The sequence below is a fragment of the Sarcophilus harrisii genome, chromosome 1, assembly GCF_902635505.1.
Source record: "Sarcophilus harrisii chromosome 1, mSarHar1.11, whole genome shotgun sequence".
Lineage (NCBI taxonomy): Eukaryota > Metazoa > Chordata > Mammalia > Dasyuromorphia > Dasyuridae > Sarcophilus > Sarcophilus harrisii.
In genome coordinates, this window is record NC_045426.1 from 154,482,050 (window position 1) to 154,487,184 (window position 5,135).

At 31.2% G+C, this 5,135-nt stretch overlaps 1 pseudogene; it reads right to left on the minus strand.

Moving 5' to 3' along the window:
- Nucleotides 1–3,112: 3,112 nt before the first annotated feature.
- Nucleotides 3,113–4,483, minus strand: LOC100915057 (annotated as a pseudogene).
- Nucleotides 4,484–5,135: the final 652 nt, after the last annotated feature.

Sequence of the window (5,135 nt, forward strand, 5' to 3'; positions counted from 1 at the left end):
ACAATTTTTACTTCTCATAAAGAGGTGAAAATAAGTAAATGGGATCAGTATAGTTTTCTTCATTTTTACTTATAAAAAAGTTTCCTCAAAGCAAATGCCATCTTTAAAAAAAATTATAGCAATGCACGTACTCTCAAACAAAAACATGGAGCTCCATTGTCTCTTGAAAAATTTGCATAAAAGCTCAAGATTTTATGCAAAATTGTTCCCCTTCCAGAGCAAAAAAAAAGCAGAAATAGCAATTCTGGTCCCAGATAAAGCAAAAGCAAAAATAGATCTCATAAAAAGAAATCAAGAAGGAAACTACATCTTGTTAAAAGATATCATAGAAAATGAAGTGGTATTGTTCAAAGTATATATGTACCAAATGATACAGAATCCAAATTCTTAGAGGAGAAGTTAAGCCATTTACAGGAAGAAATCAGTAGAACAAAAAACTATATTACTAGGGGACCTCTACCTACCCCTCTCAGAATTAGATAAATATAACCACAAAATAAATAAGCAAGAAGCTAGAGAGGTTAATAGACTCTTAGAAAACTTAGATATAATAGATTTGTGGAGAAAACTAAAAAGAGATAGAAAAGAATACACCTTTTTCTCAGAAGTACATGAAACCTACACAAAAATTAATTATGTATTAAGGCATAAAAACCACACAATCAAATTCAGAAAGGCAGAAGTTGTAAATGCTTCCTTTTTAGATCATGATGCAATAAAAATTACATTCAATAAAGAGTCAGGGAAAGATAGACTAAAAACCAATTGAAATTAAATAATTTAATCTTAAAGAATAAATGAGTCAAACAACAATCATAGAAACAATCAATAATTTCGTTCAAGAGAGTGACAATGATGAGACAACATACCAAAATCTGAGATGTAGTCAAAGCAGTTCTTGGGGGAAATTTATATCTCTAAATAATTACATGAATAAAATAGAGAAAGAAGAGATCAATGAAAGAAGCATGCATTTAAAAAAGCTAGAAATAGAACAAATAAAAAAAAACCAATTAAATACTAAACTAGAAATTCTGACACTCACAGGACAGATTAATAAAACTGAAAGTAAGAAAACTATTGAAATAATTAATAAACTAAGAGTTAGTTTTATGGACAAAAAGATAAACCCTTGGTTAATTTGATTAGAAAAAAAAGAAAGAAGAAAATGAAATTATCAGCATTAAAAATGAAAAAAAAAAGTGAATTTACTAGCAATGAAGAAAAAATTAAAGCAATAATTAGGATCTATATTGGCCAGCAAATCTGATAATCTAATTGAAATGAAATAAATATTTACAAAAACATAACTTGTCCAGATTAACAGAAGAAAAATAAATTGCTTAAACCAATTTTCAAAAGAAAAAAAAATAACATATTTAACATGTGTTGGTCAACCTGCCATCTGGAGGAAAGGATGAGGGCAAGGAGGGGAAAAATTGGAACAAAAGGTTTGGCAATTGTCAATGCTGTAAAATTACCCATGCATATAATTTGTAAATAAAAAGCTATAATAAAAAAGAGAAAGAAAAAAAAAAGAAATGAATAAGTCACCAATGAACTCCCTGAGAAAAAATTTCCAGGGCCATCAAACATTTAAAGAACAAATAATTCCAATACTATTTAAACTGTTTGGAAAAATAGGCAAAGAAGGAATTCTTCCAAATTCCTTCTATGACACAAATATGATGCTGATGCTTAAATCAGGAAGAGACAAAGTAGAGAAAGAAAATTATAGACCAATCTCCCTAATGAACATTAATGCAAAAGAATTAGATAAAATATTAGCAAAGAGATTACAACAACTTATCAGCAGGATAGTACTCTATGACCAACTGGGATTTATACCAGGAATGCAGGACTGGTTCAATATTAGGAAAACTGTTAACATAATTAACCATATCAAGAACAAAATTAATATCAATCATGTGATAATCTCAATAGATACAGAAAAATTTTCTGACAAAATACAACACTCATTCCTATTAAAAAACAACACTAAAAAGCACAGGAATAAATGAAGTTTTCCTTAAAAAGATAAGCAGCATTTATCTAAAACCATCAGCAAGCATTATTTATAATGGGGGGAAGTTAGACACATTCCAAATAAGATCAAGGATGAAATAAGGATGCATATTATCACCACCACTATTATTCAATATTGCACTAGAAATGTTGGCTTTAGCAATAAGAAAAAGAAATTTTAAAATTAGAGTAGGTAAAGAGGAGATTAAAACTATCACTATTTGCAGATGATATGATGGTATATTTAGAGAATCCTAGCCCAAAAATCTACTTGACACAATTAACAACTTTAGCAAAGTTGCAAAATATACTGATGCAAATTATTAATATTTCTATATGTACTCATGAAGCACAGCTGCAAGAGATAAAAAGAAAAATTCCATCTAAAATAATGTAGACAAAATAAAATATTTGAATATCTACCTGCCAAGACAAAGGAATTATATGAACTATATAAACACAATTACAAAAGACTTTTCACACAAATAAAGTCAAATCTGAACAACTGGAAAAATATCAATTGTTCATAGGTAGACCAAGCTAATATAATAAAAATGGCAATTCTGCTTGAATTAGTCTACTTGTTCAGTGCCATAACAAACTGTCAAAAATTATTTTATGGAGCTAGAAAAAATAATAATAAAATCCATCAGGAAAAACAAAAGGTCAGAAATATCAAGGGAATTAATAAGAAAAAGAAATGCAAATGACAGTGGTCTAGCAGAACCAGACCTAAAACTCTATTATAAGAGGCAGTCATCCAAAACATATGGTTAAAAATGGAGTGGGTTGGATGAGTATGTTAAATATACATGATATACAATAGAATAGTTTAGATATACATGATATAACAATTAATGACTACAGTAATCAAATGTTTGATAAACTCCAAAACTCTAGTTTCTGGGATAATAACTCACCATTTGATGAAAATTATTTGGAAAACTGGAAAATAATATATCAGAAACTCAGCATAGACCTACATCTCATACCCCATATCAAAATGAGGTCAAAATGGGTTCATCATTCAGTCATAAAGGATGATAAAATGGTGTGTCTTCTACAGCCATATACATATTTTGAGTTCTTACATTGTCATTTTGCACCATCTGGTTATGTCTTGCTGTGATTCTCCCTGCATAAGTACTTCTCCAGGGGATAGGACTGTAATGGTACTAGTCACAGAATCGTTTGATAGAACCTGAGTTAATTTGGATGGGTAAGTTTGCTTAATACTCTGAAAAGAATTGATAATATCCTGACTTGGTGTATACTGAAAGGACCAAATTTGAGTTGAGCTCTCCAAATACCTATCTGACTTCTTCAGACTTAGTGCAATTGTTTTTATGCTGTTGTTCCCACCCCACTCCACCCCCATTTCTTTATATTTAATAGATTCTTTTAACTTCACTCTTTTGACTGGTGATTGAAAGAAGTCTGAATCTCAAGAATTCTCATCTATATTGTTGTTCCCATTGTTGGTGATCATTTTGTGCTTAGTGTTTCCTGAGACCCACTGCCAGCACCACAGCATTATAAGGTTAAATCGCTTGATCATGTAACATTGCTATTCTCCTTTATGGATTTTGAAGAGTTGGAAGTAGATGGCACAGAGAAAAGTACATAGCTCCCATCTAATGATCTATCCTCCAGTGCTGTCAAATTTTGTAGGGAGTTTTTTTCCTAGTAATACCATTATTTTTAAATCCTTTTCATCCATTTTGGTACATTCTACAAAGAGATCTTTTGAACTTGCATTAAGCCAATTCCTATGAAAATAATGGAATTGAAAAAATCTTGTCCAGACATCATTTTCTGTCATGTGGAATGCTCTCTGTAAATCTCATTTTTTTGTTCATATTTAGTTTTCATACCTGCTGTCCTACATATGGCTTTAATGATATCAGAAATTAAATTATATCTTATGCCATTGCAGCCATCTGTTTGGGGGTAGATGCCAGCCAGAAATGTTGCAGAAATGCCCACATCCGGCTTGTGATTGGATGCTGCAAGGATATACCATATTTATGCTTAAGTAACAGGGCCAGAATTCCTCAGCACTGATCACCTGACTCGCAACCAGTCCTTAATAAACAAAATAGGTTCTTGCAGCATTGTTTTTCTCTTCTAATTCTTTATTAGTTTTCCTTTTGAATCTGGGTAGCAACTGCTGAAGACAGTCCTTCACAGCTCCTCAATCCTTTACAGCTGTATTTTTAAGGGAAAACTCGAAGTTGATTGTGTTTCCTGCATGTAGGACCAGCTGAAGCTGGATTTTAACTTTTCCTTCTGGGCTGATTTTCTGGCATTTAATGTCTGCTTACTTCTGGATGATTGTAAACATATCTTTGCCTTCAGATGGCCAAACTATCCTTTACGCCATGAGGTACATGGTCCCATTCTGCTTCTTCTGACACACTTTCTTTACAATCAATAAAACTTTTGATGAAGATTCCATGCTGGCTGAAAGACATGCAAGAACCCCAGCCCGGACTCTGAAAGAGAAACAGCAGGGTAAGCTTCTTTGCAATTTTCTCTTTACTGGTATTACCGGGTTGATCTAAGAATGAAATCTTATATCTCTAAATAACTACATGAATAAAATATGGAAAGAGGAAGTCAGTGAATTGGGTATGAAACTAAAAAAGCTAGAAAAAGAACATTAAAAAAAAAAACACAACTAAATACCAAATTAGAAATTCTGAAATTCAAAAGAGAGATTAATAAAATTGAAACTAAGAAAACTATTAAACTAAATAAAATTAAGAGTTGGTTTTATGAAAAAAAAATCAACAACATAGATACAACTTCAGTTAGTTTGATTAGAAAAATTAAGAAAAAAAAATTACCAGCATCAAAAATGAAAAAAGTCAACTTACCACCAATAAAAAAGAAACTAAAGCAGTAATTAGGACCTATTTTTCCCAACTTTATACCAGCAAGTCTGACAATCTAATTGAAATGGATGAATATTTACAAAAATACAAATTGCCTAGATTAACAGAAGAGGAAATAAATAACAGTCCCATTCTAGAAAAAGAAATTGAACAAACCATCATTGAACTCCCTAAAAAAAATCTCCAGGGCCAGATGGATTTACAAGTGAATTC